The 27,962-nt window shown below is 37.9% G+C and overlaps 1 long non-coding RNA gene across 1 annotated transcript; it reads right to left on the minus strand.

The window, feature by feature from the left end:
• Positions 1–1,404: 1,404 nt before the first annotated feature.
• On the minus strand, positions 1,405–27,638 carry LOC133333944 (uncharacterized). Its single transcript, XR_009754471.1, has 2 exons — positions 27,482–27,638; positions 1,405–1,477 (listed from the first exon to the last, which is right to left on the minus strand). It is a non-coding gene; the product is annotated as an uncharacterized LOC133333944 (long non-coding RNA).
• Between the last annotated feature and the right edge of the window lie 324 nt (positions 27,639–27,962).

A 27,962-nucleotide genomic window follows, 5' to 3' on the forward strand; every position in this document is an offset into this window, starting at 1 on the left:
ATTAGGGAGAATTTCTTCCCAATAAGTATCCCTAATATTAGGTTTGGGAAAAAGAAATCCATTAGACCGGTGGAACGATCGAATTTTACAGGCATGTCGTAACATCGTCCAGGAGCTAAAAATTAAACCATTCACACAAAGCTGGATTCAAAAATAAGCTCAATGGTTGGATGCCTCACCAATTAACAGAAAACAAGAGAATGAAATTGTGATTAAGTGTTGAACATGCGAGAGAGAGATTTTGAGCTGAATAATAAAACAAGTAAAAAAGCGTTAAGTTCGGCCGGGCCGAACTTTGGATACCCTCCACCATAAAAATACTGACCATTTTTTGAAATGAAAACATAGGGAAAATACATATAACGATAATTCTTCCAATCGATTGCTGTAAACCAAATAGAAAATTCAGCAATTTCAATGAGGGTTTTCCTAAAATCTCAAAACCCTAAAATTTTGACATATATTATTAACGCATGGTATGGTGAAACATGTGTATAAAATCCTGAAAATATTCCAATTTCGAGGGCAATATTATATATGAGGCATACTTAAGCGGGACCAATATTGACAACATTGTGTAGGAATTAGCAACTACTTGGTGTTTTCATTATATAAGGGGTTAGGCCTAATTAAGGCCGATGCAGCTCAAGTTCCGAGCAAATATTTTAGTTTTGAATTCCAATACCGTCCATCACGCTAAATATTAAATAGGTAGGATGTTTTATATAGGACCTGGTCCTAAATGCGGGTCAATATAGTTAATTCTCAAACCTCACGTTTTAGTTTTTAGGTCAAGATAAAAATGATTACAACATATGGCTAAATCGACTAAATCGTTTTAGAATTCCATACTATGTGAACTGAAAATTTCGTCTGCCGAATAACCCCCCTACTATGGTGGAATACAGCTACATGGGATAACCCCAACACCCGCAAAACATCAGCTAACTATTTTAAAATAAAAAAAGGGGGTTATAAGGGGACTACCCCTAAAAGGGGGTGAATATTAATAATTTTTGGTAGGGAGATTTGTTACCATATACGACTACAAAATACCAAATTTCAGCGAAATCGGTTGAAAAACGCGCTCAAGAACCCCAAAATACCGCAAAATTGGGGGTACCCTTATATGGGGGCTACCAGAAAAAGTGGACCTATATTTATAATTTTTTGTGGAGATATTAAGTACCCAATAAGAACCCTATGTAGCAAATTTCAGCGAATTCGGTTGAAAACCGCGCTCAAGAACCCCAAAATACCGAAAATTTGGGGGTACCCTTATATGGGAGCTATGCCTAAACGTGGACCGATAAAGCCCATCTTCGAACTTGACCTGCCTGCAGACAAAAGACGACTCTATGCAAAATTTTGGCGATCTATCTCCATTCGTTTAGACGCTAGAGTGATTACAACAGACAGACGGACAGACAGACAGACAGACAGACGGACAGACGGACAGACGGACAGACGGACATGGCTATATCGTCATAGAATTTTACGCTGATCAAGAATATATATACTTTATAGGGTCGGAAATGATTATTTCGATGCGTTACAAACGGAAAAACAAAACTAATATACCCTCCATACTATGGTGGAGGGTATAAAAATGGAATGGATCGAATTTCCATCTGCGAAGCCTTGACCAAACGGAATGAGATACTCTTATTTTTATAAACGGATGGTGACTGGAAATGAGAAATGGATCACATACGATAACCCTATGCAAAAACGATCGTGGTCAAAGAGCGGTAAAGCACCTCAAACGGTGACCAAACCAGGCCTAACGACCAGGAAGGTTCTGCTATGCATTTGGTGGGACTGGAATGGGATTATTTATTATGAGTTGCTTTCATATGGCCAAACTCTAAATTCTGATCTCTACTGCCAACAACTGTACCGTTTAAAGATAGCAATTGGCCAGAATTGGCCAACAGGGGAGGTGTCGTGTTTCACCAGTAGGCCTATTCTGTAAATTTTAACAACATTCGATATTTTTTAAATTTCTTTTGTTATTGTAAAAACAATAAACCAAACAAATGAAATTGTTGTAAAATAGACAATATCGAATGTTGTTAAAAAGTTACAGAATACAGTGGCAGGACAACGCTAGGCCATCTTATGAGTAGTACAAATGTATGTGCAAATATAAAATGTATATCTTAAATCGTGGAGGGAGCAACAAAACTCACTCATAAACATCAAATTCAGTTTTGTAATGTTACCCTATGTGTGCTCTGATAAATACCAAGATGTTACAAAAATATATACAATTCACCTTATGATGGTGGGTATAAAAACAACCTAAAATGCCGAAAATTATACATCAAAAATATTGTTAGGCAAGACAACGTTTGCCGGGCCCGCTAGTAAGGGATAAAAATATTCTCCATCAATTTTTAGCATAAGTCACTGAACAAGAGAAATGTGTATATATAATGCATATACCGAATATATAATCATACAATGTGTCAATGTTCCCTCGAACGAACATACTCATGTCTTTCTGCAACCTATGATAAATGTAATTTCATTCGGGCAGATTTAGTGTCGACTACGTACCATGGGACAAATTTATTTAAAACGATTTATAGCAAAATTGATACACGATATTCCTTACGCCGCACTGTTAAAAAAATAATTTCAATCAGCCACCTCTTCGAAATCCATATGAAAGCTATGGCTGCATCTGCACCAATTTTAACAAAACCCAGTAACGTCATTCAAGTCTCAATTTGATACGTTGTGCAAAATTTCGTGTTAATCGGACAAACATTAGGAATTTGGTGCACCATTTATGTAAAATTGGACAAAAATATATATGGGAGCTATATCTAAATCTGAACCGATTTTCACGAAACTCAGCACACATCATTTTAGGCTTAATTCAGTATGCTGTGCCAAATTTCGTGCAAATCGAAATATATTTAGGGACTTTGGCGCACCATTTACCTTAAATCGGAAGAAAATATATATGGGAGCTATATCTAAATCTCGGCCGATTTTCACGATACTTGGCAGACATCATGCTAGACTTTATTCCGTACGCTATACACCATTTACTTTAAATCGGACGAAAATATATATGGAAACTATATCTAAATCTGAACCGATTTTTGGAAACTTAACACACATCATTCTAGACCTAATTTAATACGCTATGCCAAATTTCGTGCAAATCGAAAGATATATAGGTTCTTTGGTGGCCCATTTACATTAAATCGGACGAAAATATATATGGGAGCTATATCTAAATCTGAACCCATTTTCAGGAAACTTAACACACATCATTCTAGACCTAATTCATTACGCTGTGTCAAATTTCGTGCAAATCAAAAGATAAATAGGGACTTTGGTTCACCATTTGCCTTAAATCGGACGAAAATACATGTGGGAGCTATATCTAAATCTGAACCGATTTTCATGAAACTTAGCACACATCATTCTAGGCTCAATTCAGTACGCTGTGCCAAATTTCTTGCAAATCGAAATATATTTAGGGACTTTGGTGCACCATTTACCTTAAAACGGACGAAAATTTATATGGGAGCCATATCTAATCTCGACCGATTTTCACGAAACTTGGCAGACATCATTCTAGACTTTATTCCGTATGCTATACACCATTTAACTTAAATCAGCCGAAAATATAAGAGCTATATCTAAATCTGAACCGATTTCCTCGAAACTCAGCACACATCATTCTAGGCTTAAGTCAGTTCACTGTGTTAAATTTCGTGCAAATCGAAAGATATATAGGGACTTCCGTGAACCATTTACATTAAATCGGACGAAAATATATATGGGAGCTATATCTAAATCTGAACCAATTTCAATAGGGTTTGTCCTTGGGCCGAATAAAGGAGCTGTGCCACGTTTCATTTAATTCGAATGAAAAATGCGACCTGTACTTTGTTTACAATTTAACATGGATAGACGAACGGACATGCAATAATCGACTCAAAAAGTGATTCTATGCATATTCTCAAAAGGAACCATGTGTCTATCTCGTTTCCTTTTGCCTGTTACAAACATATGCACAAAGTGCGGTGAAGTGTATAATGACTTTCAGAACCAGTCTCAGGCAGTGCCAGAGGATATTTTGATGGTTATAGCACCAATGAAAGCCTTGATATGTTCTCTGTATAGCTTCACCGAAACCCCTATATGTGATATTTATTTTTGTTTTATAAACCTACAGCTCTTAATATGGCAAAAGAATGGGATCTCTTACCCATAGTAAGGTGGGGGCATCCTCATTTACATTTACCCCTAGAGTTTATTAGTTAAGTGTTGGAAAAGTTTAGATTTTTGACATATAGTATATCTTATCTTGTGACTGTCGCGTTGTTAAGAAATTGAACCCAAACATACATAAACCGCCATACAATTCTAATTACAAATGTCTGAGTATATAAAATGTGCCCTTGGAATTACTAAAACAATTGTCTTGATGTTAATGGGGTGTTACATTAACATCCAGAACCGCAACGAAAAAAATACTTAAACACATATCCAATTTTAATTTCATAAAAAAAAACGGAAATATGGTCTACCACGGTTTGAGTTCTGAAAATAAAAAAGTATGGCAAAGTAAATACCCATGTCTTGTATTGTTATTTAATGTTGACAGCTTCTTTCGAAAGAAAAACAGAAAAAAACAATCATCCACCCTTTGCTTTCATTGTTATTGTAGTTGTTTTTGTTTTTAACAATATAAAATAAATTAATTTTTAATTAACCTTTGCTAATTTGAAATTAATGAACAAAGAAAAGGTCAACCAACGGTGCGAAGCTACAATACAATTATGTAATTGCGTTGAGAGAGGGAGGAATGAAAAAAGTGAGAGGTTTAAGTGAACCTTAAATAAATTTTATTAGGCCTAATTATAAAACCATACTTTGCTTTATATCGGTGTGTCTGGCCGACCGACCACCCAAATCAAAATACAATTTGTTTCCCCAAACCAACAACCACCAGCTCTTTCGTCGAGGCAACAGCAGTTCATTAAAGCAAGCATGTGGTCAACCAGTCAGTCAGTCAGTCAGTCAGTGAAATTAAAGTTACTTTGGCCGGAGAACTTTGTTTTTCTCCAATAAGCTTGTCACTCTGTGCTCTGTTGGGTTGTTGTCCTTGTTATTTTTTGTTGTACTGTAAGTGTGTAACAAATGTGCAAACTACATTAAACACCTCGTCGCAGCCACACACACTCATACATACATACAACAACATATCGTAACTGAAAGGCATCCCATGTGGATACAAATAATCCTTCCCTTGTCATATCCCTATGGTCAACTAAAATAAATACAAGTCAGTAAAATTCACGATAAAGTCGATTAAGCCGACTCATATGTTACCTATAACAATAATCGGTTATTTTTGTCTGTTGAATTAAGTCATTCTTAGACCATTTACAGTTCAATTAACCTTATACCTATTTCGCCATACCTATCATCAAAACATAACCTCACCTAACCTATAAAATCGGAAAATGGTTACTCCAAAGAGTTACAAAGCGAACGTAGTATTTATCACATCACATTTTGTATCATGCTGGAAAATATATTGACTTTTTCCCAACAATAATAACAACAACAGCACACACAAAAAACATAATGTATATGTGTGACTTTGTTATACATGATTAACTGGGAGGCATAAAACTCGTGCCTTAACCAAAATCTACGTCTACGGGAATAAAACCAAACGGTCTCCAACAGAAATAAAAACAACAACAACAAAAACGAAACAACCAAACAAACAACAACAAAAATACATCAAAATAAATGCTATAAACTTTGCATGCCGCCATATAATTAATAACGGTAATATATTTTGCATATGCCAGGGCACGGTGTGTGGTTGGCTCCCTTACCATTATGGGCTGCCACTATTCTCCGAAAGAAACGGGTGAAAAAAAAACTAAACGAAAATACTCTCCACGTTATGCCAAACCAGCAGTTTGCTCACACACCATAGTAAAGTAGTGACTTTGGCCCCCATTGCCAGTCGTCGTGCTGTCCTTTGTCCCATTCAAAAAGCGGATTGAAGTTGCATGAGCTTAAAGCATTGCCAAAAACTGTTGAGCCCCCCTCACACGACCAGAGCATAACTCTTTTATCGTATTTTGTGCATCGTGCCGCTGATTTTTTGATGCATTCTACATTATTTGTGCACAGTGGTTGGGAAGGAAAAATGTGTTTATACATAACGATAACATATTAAAGGAATATATTTTTACTATATTTTTATCGAGAGAAAAGAAAAAAACATACTTTCAGAAAAAATAGAAAGAACAAAAAAAGTGAGCGTGAGCATATCGAGATGTACATGAGTCAGAATGAAGTCCGGAAATTTTACCAATGAGTAAAACATCAAACCGAAGGCTTTGGTGCAGGCACATCCTCCTGTAGAGATGAAGAAGGAAACCTGGTGACAGATACAGACAGCGTGTTGAGGATCTGAAAGGAGCATTTTGAAGAGCTTCAGGTATCAAATAGTAGCGGTGAAGAAGATACCTCAGAAGCAATAAGATATGACGGTATAGAGTGGCTAGATGGTAGCCAAGATGAGGTCGGAATAGCAATCAATCGGTTTGAAGAATAATAAAGCAACAGGTGCCAATGATTACCAGCCGAACTATTTAAGACTGGTGGTCAGATGCTGGCCAGGAGCATACACCAGCTGATTAGTACAATTTGGCTAGAGGAATGCATGTCCAATGATTGGAACATCAGCATCCTGTGTCCCGTGCACACAAAAAGGAGACAAGACGATATGTGCCAACTATAGAGGAATAAGTCTCCTTCCCATCGCATATAAAGTGCTATCCAGTGCGCTGTATGAACAATTGGACTATACCAAAGCAGGCCCATACCAATGCGGCTTCAGGCCTGGCAAATCCGCCATTGACCAGATATTCACTCTGCGCCAGATGCTGGAAACCCCCACGAAAACACATCGACACATTCCATCTATTCGTCGATTATAAAGCCGCATTCAACAGTCCTATCCGTTCAGAGGTGTTTAAAGCCATGTCTGCGTTTGGGATTCCTGCAAAATTAATACGGCTATACAGGATAACTTTAACTGGTACAATGTCTGTAGATAAAGTAGGAAAGGATCTCTCGGAGCCTTTCAATACCGAACGAGGATTCAGACAAGGTGACAGTTTGTCGTGTGACCTGTTCAACATCCTGCTTAAAAAGGTCATACGAGATGCAAATGTGAACAGAAATGGCACTCTGTACACCAAACAGCATATGTTACTCGCCTACGCCGACGACATCGGCATAATGGGTTGAACATTGCGAGCGGTAACAACCACCTTTGAACGAATTGAAAATGAGTCTGCCAAAGTGGGACTGGCAGTAAATGGCGAAAAGATCAAGCTGATGGTATCAACGCGCACAACGTCCAATAGACTCGGTCCAACTGTGGAACTACAGCTTCGAGGTACTGAACGATTGCATATACCTCGGTAAAGCCATAAACAAAACTAATAACATCAGCTTTGAAATCCGGAGGAGAATAGTGTTGGCCAATAGATGCTACTATGGTCTGAATAAGCAACTCAAAAGCAAGGCCACCTCTCGCCAGAGCAAACTCACACTCTACAAGACGCTGATATTACCCGTGCTGTTGTATGGATCTGAAGCATGGGTACTTGTGCAAGCAGATGAGGCAGCTCTTGGAGTGTTTGAGAGAATAATTCTCCGGAAGATCTCTGGGCCGATCTGGGTTGATGGTTAATATCACCGTCGAATGAATAATGAGCTATACCATCTATTCTCAGACACCGACATAGTCAGACGGATCGAGCTGCTGCGACTACGTTGGCTAGGCCATCTTGTGAGAATGGATGAAGATGCCCAAGCTCAAAAGGCATATAAAAGCGAGCCAAGTGATGGTTCATGTAGAAGGGGAAGGCCACGAATCCAATTGAAAGATCTAGTGGAAGACAACATATCGGAAAATGGTCTTTCAACTTGAATGAGATGCGCACAAGACCGACGCGCCTGGAAATCTTTTTATACCCTCCACCATAGTATGGAGGGTATATTAATTTCGTTTTTCCGTTTGTAACTCATCGAAATAATAATTTCCGACTTTATAAAGTATATATATTCTTGACCAGCGTAAAATTCTATGACGATATAGCCATGTCCGTCTGTCTGTCCGTCTGTCTGTTGTAATCACTCTGCCGTCTAAACGAATTGAGATAGATCGCCAAAATTTAGCATAGAGTAGTCTTTTGTATGCAGGCACGTCAAGTTCGAAGATGGGCTTTATCGATCCACGTTTAGGCATAGCTCCCATATAAGGGTACCCCAAAATTTTCGGTATTTTGGGTTTCTTGAGCGCGTTTTTCAACCGAATTCGCTGAAATTTGCTACATTAAGTTCTTATTGGGTACTAAATGTCTCCACATAAAACTATAAATGTAGGTCCACTTCTTCTGGTAGGCCCCATATAACGGTACCTCCTAATTTTCAGTATTTTGGGGGTATTGATCGTATTTTTCCGCCGATTTAGCTGTAATTTAGTATTTTGAGTTCTTAATAGGCACCAAATCTCTCCACAAAAAATTATGAATATTGGTCCATTTTTTCGGATAGCCTCCATATAAGGGTACCCCCATTTTTCGGTATTTTGGGGTTCTTGAGCTCATTTTTCAACCGAATTTGCTGCAATTTGGTATTATGTAGTTGTATAGGGTAACAAATCTCCCTACCAAAAATTATTAATATTCGCCCCCTTTGTGGAGTAGTCCACATATAACCCCCTTTTTACACCCTCCACCATAGTATGGAGGGTATATTAATTTTGTTTTTCCGTTTGTAACGCATCGAAATATTCATTTCCGACCCTATAAAGTATAAATATTCTTGATCAGCGTAAAATTCTATGACGATTTATGCATGTCCGTCTGTCCGTCTGTTTTAATCACTCTAGCGTCTAAACGAATTGATATAGATCGCCGAAATTTTGCATAGAGTCGTCTTTTGTCTGCAGGCAGGTATATATCGGTCCACGTTTCGACATAGCTCCCATACAAGGGTACCCCCCAATTTTCGGTATTTTGAGGTTATTGATCTCGTTTTTCAACCGAATTCGCTGAAATTTGGTACTTTGAGTTCTTATTGGGTAGCAAATGTCCCCACCAAAACTTACAAATATAGTTTAATTTTTTCGGATAGCCCCCATATAAGGGTACCACCAATATTCGGTATTTTTGGGGATCTTGAGCGCGTTTTTCAACCGAATTTGGTACATTGGGTTCTTATTTGGTGTCAAATATCTAAACTAAAAAATATAAACATCGGTCCACTTTTTCTGATAGCCCCCATATAAGGGTACCCCCCAATTTTCGGTATTTTGCGGCTTTGGAGCGCGTTTTTCAACCGAATTTGCTGTAATTTGGTATTTTGTTGTGGTATATGGTAACAAATCTCCCTACCAAAAATTATTAATATTCACCCAATTTGAGGGGTAGTCCCCATATAACCCCCTTTTTTATATTAAAATAGTTAGATAATTTGTTCCGTTTGTTGGTGTTATCCCCATATAGCTGTATTCCACCATAGACTGGGGAATAATCTGTAGACGAAATTTTCAGTTCATACCCTGCAGTATGGAATTCTAAAACGCTATAGTAGATTTAGCCATATGTTTTAATCACTTTTCTATTGTATGTTATCGACATAAAATCTAGAACGTGAGGTTTGAGAATGAACTATAACGACCCGTATGTAGGCCTAGGTCCTATGTAAAACATCCTACATATTTAATATTTAGCGTGATGCACGGTATTGGGATTCGAAACTATATTATTAGCTTGGAACTTGAGCTATATCGGCCCTTAATTAGGCATAGCCGAACTTAACGCTTTTTCACTTTTTTATATTAAAATAGTTATCTGATTTGTTACGTGTTTTGAGTTTTGTTCTAAGATTCTGTTGTAATCATTTCACCTGCGGAGGATAGCGAATTAAAAAATTAGAACGTAAGGTTCGATAATGAACTATAGCTGCATTTAGACCTAGCCCCTGTGTGGAGGTTCCGGAACTAAGCTTGAAAGAAATAATAAGATGGGCAAAGTTTCGGTGAAATTTTAATTTTCTGAAACGGATTTGGTCCAAAGAAACATGGGTCTAGAACCAATATTTCGATGAGGCACATTTTCACCGTGTTAAAGTGTATACACCCTCATTAGCCATAAGGCTGAAGGTGCAATAAGCCATTAAAAATTTCTGAAATTTGTATTATAGTTTACATAATCAGCTTTTAGAATTGTCGGTATAGGCCTACTTTTTGGTATGTTCCCTATATTTTCATTTCTAGTGCCAGTCAGTATCTATGGTGGAGGGTATCTAAAGTTCGGCCCGGCCGAACTTAACGCTTTTTCACTTGTTTAAGTTCGACTTATGGAACAACCGTTCTGTCATAAGCCAGCTAAGTAAGTAAGTAGGATGCACGGTAGGTACAAAATCTCTCGATCAAATAATGGTCGAGGTAGACCCATACATTACGGCCATTGGTATTTTTCTTACTGTTTAACGAAAAATTTAAACATTTATTATTATATTCACTGTGCATCTTGCTTTTATCCATAGCAAATATTCCGGAGTGCAATATCGGTATGCGTGAGTTTGTGTATATCGCATCAGTATGAGGCTTACAGAGTAAAGCAAAAAAAGGTTGCAAATGCAAAAAAGAAATAAAAAACTAACCAGAAATCCGGTTAAAAAATTTGTGGCAATAACATTTAATGGCAACGAACAAAAAACACATACACACTGACACAAAAACCAACTTGTGGCATATTTTTTACTCTGCTCTGTTGTCGTCGTCATCATATCGCTTACATGCGGTCAAGAGACAGAACCTATATAAGAAAATGAACCAAGAATGGTGTGGTGCATTTTTGGGAGGAGGAAGGTTTCAGATTTTTGTACATTCTTACATAAACCACAAATTAATGATAGAGTTACGCTTTTAAGCGTTTGTTTAGTGGACACATTTAAAAGGGGTTTCCCTAAGAAAATAATTGCAATTGAAATCGTTTAGAAGGAATTCTGTGGTTATAAAAAAGGGATTTTGGAAATGAAAATGAGAATTGAAATGATATTTCGTTTTTATACGAATTTAGACAATTTTTTTCGGTTTTAAAGATAACCGAAAAGAGAGAGAGGGAGAGAGAGGGAAAGAATTGGGATCTAGTGGTTTGGTTGAAAGAGGAAAAGGGAGCCCTCTGTAATTTAATTAACAATTTGTTGCAAAGTGCGTCATTAAAATACTCCTTTTCCAGACGTAATAAAGAAAATATGGCTCAATATCTTACCTTCTAACGACGGAAAAATTATATAGCAGATATGGATTTTTATAACAAATCTCAAACGGCTTGTAGGTTTATAATTGTGAACTAAGTGAAAAGGGGTCATCTGTTTCATTAATTGAAATCGGTAGTAATTTATAATCAGTTGGTAATTATAAACCCCAGTCGGACCTTTTGTGTACTATTAAATCTGCAATTACAAACATGTATGCGTGTACCGGTAATGAGGGGACATATTAAGAATACATGCAACTGTCGTTATGTGACCGCCCACACCCACATATTAGTTTTAAGTGGTTCTTCTTGTTTGTTTCTTTTATCCTATATTTTTTTAGATTTGGATTCTTGTACTTTGTTGCATACATGCATTGTGTTTTGTGGCAAAGATGTTGCTGTTACTGTTTGTAGGTGGGTATGGTGCTCATTTTTAAATCCTCTACAATCGGAGGGAATGCATGTTACATAGAACTTTTCATTTGCAACACCCCATGATAATAGCTGTGGTTGTCTTTTTATTTTCAGGTTTTTTTCTGGGGGATGAGAGCTCGCGTTGAGTATAAAATACCTTATTGAAAGAGTGTTTAATTGTTGATTTCGTAGTTTTATTAGGTTGTTAATTTGTTCGGGACGCACAAGTTTTAACGGGTGAATTACTTTCAATTACAGATTTGGCTGATATGAAAAATATGAACCTATTTTGGAAAATTTCTGAGAAGACGATTTGGTGGAAAAAGAGCCGAAAATGGCGCTGATTTATATGGAGGCTATGAAGGCAAATCATGAATATGTATCGATTATTTTCTAAAAAAAATCAACATACTGAAATTTTACCAAGTGTCTTTGAACGAGAATCGACATGAAATCGGAAAAAGTTAAATATGTCATCTATATAGGTATATGAACCTATTTTAATCAATACACACTCATCTCATCCCAAAAACTTTTTTTGTCAAATGAACAAACTTAGGGTCATTGGTGTACCATTTATATAAAATCGAACAAAAGTATATATGAGATCTGTAGGAAAATCTGGATCGATTTAAAGTACACTGCAGCACAGCGCCCTTTCCAAAGATCGAAAAAAATATTCATTGAACGCTGTCCAAATTTTCAACTCAATCGTTGGGTATTAGATGCATAATTTCATGAAATCGGATTAAAATTAATATAGTAGCTATATCTATATATGAACCAATATAGACCTAGTTTAATACCCTGCACTGTAGCCTCACAAAACCACCCTGTACAAACTTTCGTTGCTATCGGATAATTTTTGGTTATATGATGCACCATTTAGATGAAATTGGACGAAATATATATGTGCTCTATATCTAAACCTGAGCCGATTTCAAAAAAAAAAAACTTGACATTCGTCATTATAGACTTTATTCGATATGCTATGCAAAATTTCTTATATATGTAACAAACATTGGTGCACAATATATACATAAGCGGACGAAGCTATATATCCAAGCTATATATAAGTCGGAACTGATTTCAACAAAACTTAACACACCTCATTTTAGACTCAATTAAATACGCTATGCACAATTTCAGACACATCGGGCAAACAATGTTACTGTGGTGTAATATTGTAAAATTTGACGAAACTGTATATGGGAGATATATCTAGATCTGAATCGGTCTCACCAAATTATAAGGGCGACCTGTTTTACAATTCTATATCAACAGACGGACGGACATGCATAATAATAGGTCTATACCGTTTCATCAAGTATGGTGCAAACATATGCACATAATACATAATGTTGAAAGATATAAACATGAACCTATAAGGACAATTTTCTCGGAAGATGTTTTGTATTCGCCAGGAACCAGGAATTCCAAATTTCAAATACTTCGGATGGAAGAGGATGCTAAAGTCTTTAAAATGTCAAAAATGAAGCTAAACAAAGATTTCTTTCGCCATCTGAGAAACACGCAATGTCGAAATGACAAATTTTGTTAGGAAAGTCGGAAGAAATTGTTAACGTATTAAAAAAGAAGCTACTGACCTTACAAATCCAGAGAACATGTAGGGACTTTTGTAATCATATTTCTGAAGAATGGTATATTCCAGGGTATGAATAGATCACCCTATAAAGTATACTTTCTTGACGATGGGAAAATTTACTGACCATTTACCGAAATCCTTCTGATGCAATCACGATAAGTTCAAAATAAATTGAAACATTTTGCACGTATGACAAGTTTGAAAATAAGCTTTATCGGAGCAGTTATCTATAATACATGTTATTGCCAACATTGCGGGAATAGATCACTGTTAGTTACAGTCCATATATAACATAACATAATTTCTCAATTTGGGTATCTTTATACCCTTCACCACACTGTGGTACAGGGTTTTATGTCTTTGTGCATATGTTTGTAACTGACAAAAGGAATCGAGATAGATCCATAGTTCCTTTTGAGAATATGCATATAATCACTTTCAGAGTCGATTAATGCATGTCCGTCGGTCCGCCCTTCCACGTATTTTTGTGAACAAAGTACAAATCGTATTTTTGATCCGATTAGGATGAAATTTGGCACATGTCACATATTTGGCCTAAGGACGAACCCTGTTAAAATTGGAGAACATCCGATTTAATGTAAATAGTGCACCAAACTCTAATATTTGTCCAATTGAGACAAAATTTTACACAACATACTGAATTAGTTTCTGAATTAGTTTCGGTTCAGATTAATAGCTCCCATATATACGATTATATGTAAATGGTGCACCAAACTACCAAGGTTTGTCCAATTGGGACAACATTTTGCACAGCATTTGGAAACTGGGGGAAACTGGGGTCGGTTCAGATTTAGTTATAGCTCCCATATATAGTTTGGTTCGATTATATGTAAATGGTGCACCAAACTACCAAGGTTTGTCCAATTGGGACAACATTTTGCACAGCATTTGGAAACTGGGGCAGGTAGACACACGTGAAGTTTTGTTGAAATGTGTTCAGATTTTGATATAGTTTCCATATATATTTTCGTACTATTTAATGTAAATTATGCACCAAAATCCTAATATTTGGCCGATCCAGACAAAATTTTGCGCCTTGTAAAGAATTAGTCCCAAATTGATTTATGGAAAATTTTGTTGAAATCTGTTCAGATTTAGATATAGGTCCCATATATAGTTTAGTCCGATTTCACCAAACTGCCAATGGAATTACAGCAGATTGAAACACATTAAGTTTTGTTGAAATCAATTCGGATTTAGATGTAACTCTCATAGAAATCGGTTCAGGTCCAGTCATAGCTTCCATATATATTTTTATCCGATTTCATCTAAATGGTGTACAAAATTTGGTTTTTGGGATTGGGACGAATTTTAGCACAACGTACCAAATTAAACCTAGAATAACTTGGTTCATAACCGATAATATCTTCATATGAGTTTATGCAAATTGTGCACCAAATATTAAACATTTCTCCCGTCAAGATAACATTTTGGACAGCGCACTGTGCTGCAACATACCAAATGATGGATGCCTCGGTTGCTCAAATATGTCTAGATGCAAGACACACTTTCCAAGCAGAGTTGGTTCATAAGTATTTCATTTATTAGCAAAAGTCATCGCAGAGTGAGGTGCCACACACCCAATATTCTCTTTTATTGGTCCTGATTATAGAAATTTTGTACTTGAAGGAAAATATGCCACATTCAACCAAATTTGGTAGACTTTCGATGTAGCAAATTTCACTGTAATTGTTGAACTTTATTTTCACACCAATTCTGGCAGATTGGTAGTCTAAGATACCCCGATAAATGTATACGCAACACTATTTTGTGGTGGAATATGTAAGTTATTTTAAAGAGACTTGCTTTATAGTATATCAAAGTCGACTTCAACTGGTCTTAAAAAATATCTTCACTTCTTCCACCAAAAGAACATAACATATTGTACACATTTTTCCTTGGCCATTGAGTGCAGCATAACGAACAGCAAAGAAAGTATCAAACCACAAATATGAGGTTTTGCTTCTTGGTCAACTGAAGAAGTGCCACTTATTGTTTCACATTTAATTTAGTTTCCTACTGTCGTAGTTTCTATGATCGTGTTTGTGGGTGTGTGTGCGTAGTATAGTTTTCTCAAATGGAATTTATGTTAGCACTACCATTATGATTTTGAAATCCCCCTTCGGTTCCATGTGTTCATTTTTTCTCCCATTATTTTTATTATATTTTGCAGAGAGTGCTGTGTTACAAATGGAAATATTGTATAAACACGAAAAAGCAATTGTTTTCAGCTAGAATGCATTCTCAGCTACAAAACTCCGAGTATTGATACATATGATGATGTGTAATAGCTAGCCATTCATTGCATTCTTTTGGTCATTGGACCCACTTGACATTTTTGTATCTGCTTGAGTCGAGGGTGATTGACCGATCACAGATGCACTCTTGAGGTTATGATGTGAGATGAACACATTGGTAGGGTTTTTTTTTCAAGAAAAGAAAGTTATATTCATTACAATTACTGACGGAATTTATATTAATAAAATAGATGATTTTATATATTTTAGATAATTTTTAGGGGCACAATTAAGGAAACTTTTACCAGAATAAATTAAGCATATTTAAATATATATTTATATTAAAAAAAGCGGGACCCGTGGCGCTTCGCTGCCCCTGTTGAAGTTATCAAATTAAAATTTAGATATGATCAATTAGTTAGCATCCTATAAACGACTGCAATATTTACTAAACTTAATTTTAAAACCGGTACGGAAAGTAGTAAAGTCGGACTGGGCCGACTATATGATACCCTTCACCATTTTGGGTATATTATAAATAAGTATCCTAACAGACGTCGCCATTTCGAAGGAGCATTGTCATGAAATTGAACGATGATAAATATGCGATATTTATCTATAATTAAACCGACTAACATCAATCCCAACACATGTCATTATGCAACTTATTCTAAATATTGTAAATAGATTTAAAAGAAACTTACACACGCTATTTGATATGTTTAACTATTTAAAATGTAATATCAATCAGGCACCTATTGATTATTTGGTTATAATCAACATGAATAGGTCGAAATTATATATGTAAGCTAAGTTATATCTAAATCTGAACAGATTTCAAGGGAAATTGCAGAGATTTATTTATATTACATTCAGTACGTTGTGTCAATCGGCCTAGCTATGGGTATTTAGTGCACAATTTTCGAAACGTAGAACACGTCATTCTAGACGCAATTCAGTATCCTATGCCAAATTTTGTACAAATCGAAATATATATTAGGACTTTGGTGCCCCATTTACCTTAAATCGGACGAAACTATATATGGGAGCTATATCTAAATCTGAACGTATCGAAAATTGGCACACATCATTCTGGAGCTAATTCAGTACTCTGTGCCAAATTTCATGCAAATCGAAAGATATAGAGGGACTTTGGTGCCCCATTTACCTTAAATCGTACGAAAATATATATATGGGTGCTATATCTAAATCTGAACCGATTTTCTCGAAACTTGGCACACATCATTCTGGACCAATTCAGTACTCTGTGCCAAATTTCATGCAAATCGAAAGATATAGATGGACTTTGGTGCCCCATTTACCTTATATGGGAGCTATATCTAAATCGGAACCGATTTTCTCGAAACTTGGCACACATCATTCTGGACATAATTCAGTACGCTATGCCAAAATTCGTGCAAATCGAAAGATTTTCAGGGACATTGGTGCACCATTGACCAAAAATCGGACAAAAATATATATGGGAGATATATCTTAATCTGAACCGATTTTTCCCAATTTCAATAGGGTTCGTCCTTGGGCGAAATAAATGAGCTGTACCAGCCAAATCGGATTACAAATACGAACTGTACTTTGTTTACAATTTAACATCAACAGACAGACGGACGGACATGCATAAATCGACTTAGAAAGTGGTTCTATGCATATTCTCTCGTTTATTTTTGCCTGTTACAAACATATGCACAAAGACATAATACCCTGTACCACAGTATGGTGAAGGGTATAAAAATCGAAAATTCAAAAACATTTCGATTTAATTAAAATATTAATTTATTTTATTTTCAGATATTTTAAAGCTTTTATTTGTTTTTTCGCGGCTATTAAACCGTATTTCAATGTGATTTGACTAGTACTGCAATGAAAACAAATGTGTAAAAAATTCGCGAATTACAACAAAACAAATTTAAATTTTTTTATGGAATTTTAAAAGAATTTTGTAATTTCTCATATATATTAAAATTTAGTAGTGTTCTAAAATAAGGTAGAACTCTAAAATTTGGACTAAGGGCATCGGCAAATGCTTCAAATTTTTAGTACACTCTTGGAGTTTATTCTATCAGTTAGAGTTTCAAAATGTATACATCCATATTGATGGAAACAATTTCCTTGTAAAGTTGTTTGGATTTCCCTTATTATGGTAAACAATTTTCAGTCCCTTTGTCAATGTATGTAACTTTTTCGACCACACTCCATGCCAATTAATGACTCAAGAATAAATAATCCCCTGTTGTAGACCAACCCAAACCATTTTCAAGATTGCTCTCATTTTCGTTGTCGTCACGAAAAATCTTCTTTGCAAACAAAAAAGTAAAACTCGCCACAAAAGCTGAAGAATTAAACAAATGTTCACAAAGAATATGATTAAAGACTTGTACTTCGTTGACGTTGACAAGTACTGAACATGAAAGAATTGTACGCATTTTGTCGAGTGAAATACAAGAATCGCACGGCGAATCAGCCAATACATGGGGAGGCCTATTGCTCAATGGTCGCATGGCTGGTTGGGCGACTTGTGCTGTTTTTATGAATAAAGAAAATGACAAATTATTTTTGACATTTGTATTTGTCAAGTCCACAAATACAACACTGTTCCCGGCAAGTACATCTATTCCAAGATTATCCACAAAATGAGTTCATGTCGTTTCGGTTGGAACACGAACGAACAATATTACATTTTGAAAACAGCACAACATTTTGTCAATTGCAGCACTGAGAGAACACACAAAGTTAGCTGCTTAATTTTGTTGTTGTTGGCGTTTTTGTGAAAAGTCTCAATATTTGACTTTTTCGTTTCGTATTTGCTTTGCAGTTTGTCTGAACACTACTTTTAATGAGCAAAGAAATTAAGAAAATATTTTTACGCTCAAATGTGTGATTTTTATCATGAAATGTTTTAAAAAGAAGAAGAGGAAGAAATACTTCCTTCAAATTGTGGTTGGATGGCTGGCTGGCTGCCTGACTAGTTGTTTGGTTGCTGACGTTAAAGTTTTGGTCTTTGTGACAAATTTCTGTTGACATCTGATGTGAACATGTGCGTGTGCGGTGTCTAACATAAAAAGATGTGATGAGAGAAAAAGTTGTGATTTAGTGTTTGCTACAGATGGGCCTCATAGAATGGAAAGTGGGGAGGAACCGAAACAAGGAACTAGGGACGAGCTGAATGTAATATGTCTAGACGACCTAAAGGCGGTCTTTATAGATGTGCTGAAAGGAGTCTTCATAGATGAGCTGAAGGGAGTCTCTACTATAGACGAGCTGAAGGGAGTCTCTACGATAGACGAGATGAAGGGAGTCTCTACTATAGACGAGCTGAAGGGAATCGCTACAATAGACGAGCTGAAGGGAGTCTCTACTATAGACGAGCTGAAGAGAGTCTCTACTATAGACGAGCTGAAGGGAGTCTTTACTATAGACGAACTGAAGGGAGTCTCTACTATAGACGAGCTGAAGGGAATCGCTACAATAAACGAGCTGAAGGGGGTCTCTACTAAAGACGAGCTGAAGGGAGTCTCTACTAAAGACGAGCTGAAGGGAATCGCTACAATAGACGAGCTGAAGGGGGTCTCTATTATAGACGAGTTGAAGGGACGAGCTGAATAGAGTCTCTATTATAGACCAGCTGAAGGGAGTCTCTGCTATAGACGAGCTGAAGGGAGTCTCTACTATAGATGAGCTGAAGGGAGTCTCTATTATAGACGAGCTGAAGGGAGTCTCTATTATAGACGAACTGAAGGGAGTCTCTATTATAGACGAGCTGAAGGGAGTCTCTATTATAGACGAGCTGAAGGGAGTCTCTATTATCTACTACTATTATCTACTCTCTACTATAGATGAGCTGAAAGGAGTCTCTACTCTAGATGAGCTGAAGGGAGTCTCTATTATAGATGAGCTGAAGGGAGTCTCTATATAGACGAGCTGAAGGGAGTCTCTACTATAGACGAGCTGAAGGGAGTCTCTACTATAGACGAGCTGAAAGGAGTCTCTACTATAGATGAGCTGAAGGGAGTCTCTATTATAGACGAGCTGAAGGGAGTCCCTATTATAGATGAGCTGAAGGGAGTCTCTATTATAGACGAGCTGAAGGGAGTCTCTGGGTGGCGTAGGGGATGATGATACCAAGCAACGGCTCTGACTGGCTTTAACATGGCGAAGCCCAGGCTTATCTTGGTCCCTCTTTCATCTCAATTGTGGACACTGACCTCCCCGCGGTGCCACCTGGGGAGCTATTATCATCACCCGATGAAATAGTGAGCTAACATGTGCCGCGAGTTCACCCATAAGAACTATAAAAAATGGGTTGAGGCGTCGGGTTAGTTGCCCACCCTCGGAAAACCCAACCTACTATGAAAAAGCAAAGAAAAAGAAAACCAAACCCTAATGTTGACGACCCCCGCAAACGTATAAAGGACCACGATCTGCGAATCTGCACTTGGAATGTGCGCACGTTGTACAGAACAGGGGCAGTGTTCGCTTTGGCGGATATACTCAAGAAGTACAAAGCCGATATTATTGCCTTACAGGGAATGCGATGGAAAGGGACAGGCGTAAGTAAATCAGACGATTACGCCCTGTATTATAGCTGCCATGAAACGAGACATGAATTTGGCTGCGGATTTATGGTTAACAGGAGAATAAAAGACCTTGTCTCCAGATTCACTCCAGTAGATGAGCGAATTGCTATAATCCGTATAAAAGCGAAGTTCTTTTACATCAGTCTAATTTGCGCCCATGCTCCGACCGAAGAAAAAGATGAACAGACCAAAGACATATTTTACGAGCGCCTAGAAGCAGCCTATTACCGTTGCCCTGGCCATGACATTAAAATTCTGCTAGGAGATTTTAATGCAAAAATCGGAAGGGAAAATATCTTTGGCCCCACCGTCGGAAAATTCAGCCTTCATGAAGAAACATCCGACAACGGCATGAGGTTGATTGACTTCGCGGCAGCTAAAAACATGGTAGTTAGCAGCACCAGATTCAAGCATCTCGATATACACAAGGCCACCTGGATTTCTCCTGATCAAGTAACGAGAAATCAAATTGATCATGTTGTGATAGACGGAAGGCATTCATCCAGTGTTTTAGACGTCCGATCGATCCGAGGAGCGAATATCGATTCGGACCATTATCTTGTGGCAGCCAAGGTACGCACCCGTCTTAATGTTGCAGCAAAGGTGCGATCTAATATAACACGGAAACTCGACGTCGAAAAGCTGCAAACACAACAGGTAGCCGAGGCCTACTCCGCTCATCTTACCCATCTGCTTGAAGAAAGCACTTCTTGTCCCGATAATAGTATAGAAGCACAATGGCAAAGAATTGCCCACTCCCTACAAACTGCAGCAAAAAGAACAATTGGGTACCAAAAACCACCACCAAGAAACCCATGGTACGATCAGGAGTGTCGTAATGCTACTGATGTGAAAAACGCAGCGTATAGGGCAACCCTGCAGACAGTAGCAACACGTAACGTGATGGAGAATTATCGGGAGAAAAGGAGAGAGGAGAAACGTGTTTTCAGAAAAAAAAGAAAGAACAAGAAAAACGTGAGCGTGAGCAAATCGAGATGTACTGGAGTCAGAATGAAGTCCGGAAATTTTACCAACGAGTAAAACACCAAACCGAAGGCTTTGGTGCAGGCACATCCTCCTGTAGAGATGAAGAAGGAAACCTGGTGACAGATACAGACAGCGTGTTGAGGATCTGGAAGGAGCACTTCGAAAAGCTACTAGTATCAAATAGTGGCGATGAAGATGATACCCCAGAACCAATAAGAGATGATGGTATAGAGTGTATACCACCTAGCCAAGATGAGGTCATAAAAGCAATTAATCGGCTCAAGAACAACAAAGCAGCAGGAGCCGATGGGTTACCAGCCGAACTATTCAAGACTGGTGGCCAGATGCTGGTCAGGAGCATGCACCAGCTGATTAACACAATTTGGCTAGATGAATGCATGCCCAATGATTGGAACCTCAGCATCCTGTGTCCCGTGCACAAAAAAGGAGACAAGACGATATGTGCCAACTATAGAGGAATAAGTCTCCTTCCCATCGCATATAAAGTGCTATCCAGTGTGCTGTGTGAACGATTGAAGCCAATGGTCAATGACATCATCGGACCATACCAATGCGGCTTCAGACCTGGCAAATCCACCATTGACCAGATTTTCACTCTGCGCCAAATCCTGGAAAAGACCCACGAAAAACACATCGACACATACCACCTATTTGTCGACTATAAAGCCGCATTCGACAGCCCTATCCGTTCAGAGGTGTTTAAAGCCATGTCTGCGTTCGGCATTCCTGCAAAATTAATACGGCTATGCAGGATAACTTTAAGTGGCACAAGGTCAGCCGTTAAAGTAGGAAAGGACCTATCGGAGCCCTTCAATACCGAACGAGGATTCAGACAAGGTGACAGTTTGTCGTGTGATCTTTTTAACATCCTACTGGAAAAGGTCATACGAGACGCAAAGGTGAACAGAAATGGCACTCTGTACACCAAACAACATCAGTTACTCGCCTACGCCGATGACATCGATATAATGGGTCGAACATTGCGAGCGGTAACAGCCACCTTTGAACAAATTGAAAAGGAGTCTGCCAAAGTGGGTCTGGCAGTAAACGGCGAGAAGACCAAGCTGATGGTATCAACGCGCAAGATGTCCAGTAGACTCGGACCAACTGTGGAACTTGAGAACTACAGCTTCGAGGTAGTTAAAGACTTTATATACCTTGGTACCGCCATAAATAAAACGAATAATATCAGTTTTGAAATTCGGAGAAGGATTGTGATGGCCAACAGATGCTACTATGGTCTAAGTAAGCAGTTTAGAAACAAGGCCACCTCTCGCCAGACCAAACTCACACTTTACAGGACATTGATTCTACCCGTGCTATTATATGGATCAGAAGCATGGGTACTTGCGCAAGCAGATGAGGCAGCGCTTGGGGTGTTTGAGAGAAAAATTCTCCGAAAGATCTACGGGCCGATCTGCGTCGACGGTGAATATCGGCGTCGAATGACCCACGAGCTCTACAATTTATACGCGGACATCGACATAGTCAGTCGTATTGAGCTGCAGCGACTACGGTGGCTAGGCCATGTTGTGCGGATGAATGAAGATGCCCCAGCTCAAAAGGCATATAAAAATGAGCCTACTGATGGTTCCCGTAGAAGGGGAAGGCCACGAATTAGATGGAAAGACCAAGTAGAAAACAACATCTTGGAACGTGGTCTTCCAAATTGGTGGACTTGCGCACAAGACCGACGCGCTTGGAAATCTTTTTTAAGCTCGGCTTATGGAACAACCGTTCTGTAACAAGCCAGCTAAGTAAGTAAGTGAAGGGAGTCTCTATTATAGACGAGCTGAAGGGAGTCTCCATTATAGACGAACTGAAGGGAGTCTCTATTATAGACGAGCTGAAGGGAGTCTCTATTATAGACGAGCTGAAGGGAGTCTCTATTATAGACGAGCTGAAGAGAGTCTTAATAGACTGGCAGAAGGGAGTCTTTAGAGACGAACTGAGGGGAGTCTCTATAGACGGACTGAGTGAAGTCTTTATAGACGTACTGAGGGCAGTTTTTATAAATGAACTGAAGGGAGTATTTATAGACCAGCTAAAGGGATTTTATGTAGACCAACTGAAGGGAGTATCTATAGACGACCTGAAGGGAGTCTTTATAGTCGTCCTGAAGACGATCTGAGGGTGGCGTAGGGGATGATAGATACCAAGCAACGGCTCTGATTGCCTTTAACTTGGCGAAGTCCAGGCTTATCTTGGTCCCTCTTTCATCTCAATTGTGGACACTGGAAAATGTCATACGAGACGCAAAGGTGAACAGAAATGGCACTCTGTACACCAAACAACACATGTTACTCGCTTACGCTGGTGACATCGATATAATGGGTCGAACATTGCGAGCGGTAACACCCACCTTTGAACAAATTGAAAAGGAGTCTGCCAAAGTGGGTCTGGCAGTAAATGGCGGGAAGACCAAACTGATGGTATCAACGCGCAAGACGTCCAGTAGACTCGGACCAACTGTGGAACTTGAGAACTACAGCTTCGAGGTAGTTAAAGACTTTATATACCTTGGTACCGCCATAAATAAAACGAATGACATCACTTTTAAAATTCGGAGAAGGATTGTGATGGTCAACAGATGCTACTATGGTCTAAGTAAGCAGTTTAGAAACAAGGCCACCTCCCGCCAGACCAAACTCACACTTTACAAGACGCTGATACTACCCGTGATATTATATGGATCAGAAGCATGGGTACTTGCGCAAGCAGATGAGGCAGCTCTTGGGGTATTTGAGAGAAAAATTATCCGAAAAATCTACGGGCCGATCTGCGTCGACGGTGAATATCGGCTTTACGATCTGAAGGGACGATCTGAAGGGAGTCTCTGTAGGCGCGCTGAAGGGAGTCTCTATAGACGAACTTGGGGGAACCTTTATAGAGGAACTGAGGGGAGACTTTGTAGACAAGCTGATAGAAATCTTGAATTGACAGACAATCTGATATTTCTCTGTAAGGTGTGTTTCGCCAATTGTACGCTGGTCCCAAAGAATATTTAGGTCTCCTACATTTTTATGTTGTCAAAGTTTTCCACCACAAACAAATTAAAAGATTTCCCTTCTAAATTGTCTATGAACACTTTTGCTTTCCCAAAAACACTCTAAAGCCATAAACAACCCAAATTTTCCGGCACGGTATGTGTTTCTGTATGGAGGTGGTCTTCTAGCTTATTTTTTGTAATTTTCCAAATTTGTGATGTATGTTTGTCTGTTTGTTTCCGTACCGTGTCTCCCATAATGCATGACCATTATAATGACGATGATGTTGATGATGATATGCTTGATTTAAGGAAACATGTGTTACCGTCTACGACTGATTCGCAAATGCTGTGCCGTGTGACATCGTCTTGACGCGTCGTATGTCCTCCTATGTTCGGCGGCAGTGTTGTTGCTGTGAATGTCCAACGCGGTACGACAGTGAACTGCTAGCGCAAAAAATGACAAATTAATGTTGTCTGTCTTCATAAGTCATGGGTGAAAACATTTTAAGTGTAGGAAGTTGACTTTATTGGAATTGTTTTAGTCTGCCTGTGCTGCCATTCATGGAGGTACTACAACAAATGCCTATATGTAGGTATGACGGCGGTGTGGTGAACACAATGTCTTTAAGTGCCAACAACCAACAAAATCGCATGTGTTGGGGAATTATGAAATTGAGTCTCATTATGTGTCACATGACAGTCGCACAAGTGTTTCAAATATTGCAAAATACATACATACGAACATGTGTACGAATATGTATGAAAGTAGAAATGTGGTACCTACTTATCGTGTGATTATTTGATTAATGTACTTATGTTGGCACAAATAGTTATTTCAGCAAAACAGACAAACTTTGAAATGACAATAACAAGGAAAAGAAATATGATGCTGAGTTATAAGAGACATTCTTTTTTTAGAGTTCAGTGACCAGTGCAAATATTTGTATATTATAAAAATGATAATATATATATATATATATATATGCATATATGTATGTATGTTTCTTCAACATAATGGATTTGATAAAATATGTGCAGGTGGAAATTTAGTTTTTATTTAAAACAAATAAAAACGTAGTTTAGTTCGGCCTGGCCGAACTTTTATATCTTCCAACATGGGATGAACTTTCAAAATATCTACAAATAATTTTTATTTTTCATGGATTCTGCGACCAATATTTCAAGATTTTTCAAATAAAATGACAAATAAAAGAGGGTAAAAACCCACGTATCAGCACAGATCAGCAGTTAAAGTCGGAAAGAACCTGTCGGAGCCCTTTAATATCGAACGAGGATTCAGACAAGGTGACAGTTTGATGTGTTGTCTTCTTAACATCCAGAATGTTCACGGCCAGAAGACCAAGCTGACGGTATCAACCCGCAAGACGTCGGGATACTCGGACCAACTGTGGAACTTGAGAGGTAGTCAAAGATTTTATATACATTGGTACAGCCATAAATAAAACTAATGACATCAGTTTTGAAATTCGGATAAGGATAGTGTTGGCCAACAGATGCAACTATGGTCTGGTAAGACGCTGATACTACCCGTGCTGTTATTGGATCAGAGGCATACGCAAGCAGATGAGGCAGCTCTTGGAGTGTTTGTGAGAAAAATTCTCCGAATGATCTATGGGCCGATCAGCTTTGACGGTGAATATCGCCGTCCAATGAACCATGAGTTGTACCACATATTTTCGGACATCGGCATTGTCAGACGTATCGAGCAACATCGACTACGTTAGCTCGGTCATCTTGTGAGTATGAATGAATATGCACCAGCCCAAAAGGCATATAAAAGCGAACCAGTTAAAAAATGTAAGTTTTCGAACTAAAGAGACTGTAATTTGGAACAACTTGCTATCACATAACACAGACACCATATAAATAACTTAAGGAAATTTGAATACGTCCCGTGGAATATATAAAAATCTGGCCGAAATTAATCACATTTTTACACGACACATGAGGTTAGTTTTGACAATTCGTAATACGTGTACAAAATAGTACTAAGCTTGGTATAATTTAGATTAGATCGAGCTCAAATTATAAATTAAATTACTGTTGGGTTGTAGTATTGAAAAATAAAGTTGGTTTGGAAATGCATTCGTGTAAATACGAAAAGTACGAAATGGTACTAACATTGGTACTATTTCGATTTGGTTGAATGAATAGAGATGGAATATTGAAATTTAGAATTATAATTAATATTGGAATATAGCATTCATGTCGTTTTGGGAATATGAGCACGAATACGGTACAGTCTGGTGAATAGATAGAGCTGAAATATAACAAGTGAAAAAGCGTTAACTTCGGCCGGGCCGAACTTTGGATACCCTCCACCATAGATATACTGACAGGTACTAGAAATTAAAATATAGGGAACATACCAAAAAGTGGACCTATACCGACATTTCAAAAAGGGATTATGTAAACAAAAATAAAAAATTCAGAAATTTTTAATGGATAATTATGCCCTCAGATTTACCGCTATTGAGGGAATATACACTTTAACAAGGTGAAAATGTGGCTACTCGAAATATTGGTTCTAGACCCCATGTTTCTTTGGACCAAATCCGTTTCAAAAAATTTACATTTCATCCAAACTTTGTCCATCTTATTATTTTTTCCAAACTTAGTTCAAATTCGAAAATGGGGAATATCGGTCCACTTATTCTGGAACCTCCATAGAGGGGCTAGGTCTAAATGCGGGTTATAGTTCATTATCGAACCTTACGTTCTACTTGTTTACCTCGATATCCTCCGCAGGTGAAATAATTACATCAGAGACTTAGAACCAAACTCAAAACGCGGAACAAATCAGATAACCATTTTAATATAAAAAGGGGGTTATATGGGGACCAACCCAAAATTGGGGCGAATATTAATAATTTTTGGTAGGGAGATTTGGTACCATATACGACTACAAAATACCAATTTGCAGCAAATTCGGTTGAAAAACGCGCTCAAGAACCCCAAAATATCGAAAATTTAGGTGTACCGTTATATGGGGGGTACCAGAAAAAATTGACCTATATTTATAATTTTTAGTGGGGAGATTTGCTACCCAATGAGAACTCAAAGTACCAAATTTCAGCGAATTCGTTTGAAAAACACGCTCAAAAACCCCAAAATACCGAAATTTGGGGGGTACCCTTATATAGGAGCTATGTCTTAACGTGGATCGATATAGCCCATCTTTAAACTTGACCTGCCTGACTCTGTGCAAAATTTTGAGGCTCTATCTCAATTCGTTTAGACGCTAGAGTGATAACAACAGACAGACAGACGGACATGGCTAAATCGTCATAGAATTTTACGCTGATCAAGAATATATATACTTTATAGGGTCGGAAATGATTATTTCGATGCGTTACAAACGGAAAAACAAAACTAATATACCCTCCATACTATGGTGGAGGGTATAAAAATTTTGAATAAAAATTACTGTGGATGTTTCGATTAAAGTAGTCATGGAAATTCGTACTTATGGGTACAAACGTTTTAAATTTTACATAAGAAAGAGATTTCGGAAATTAATGAAGAGTACTCATGGTAATAAACTTGATATTAGATGTAGGAATAGAGGTGGAATTCGGAATTATAGTACAACAAATTATACAGTATTCACGATTTCCATATAAAATATTATTTATTTGTTTTGTATTCCATTTCCGCTTATGAAGTAGCGGGCATTTCGCTATTATATATATATATATATATATATACCAGAACAGCAGTTCATCGATCACTCGATAT

Source organism: Musca vetustissima, unplaced genomic scaffold, assembly GCF_032173495.1.
Source record: "Musca vetustissima isolate MV318-11 ecotype Yass unplaced genomic scaffold, APGP_CSIRO_Mvet_v1 utg5044, whole genome shotgun sequence".
In the NCBI taxonomy this organism is placed as follows: domain Eukaryota; kingdom Metazoa; phylum Arthropoda; class Insecta; order Diptera; family Muscidae; genus Musca; species Musca vetustissima.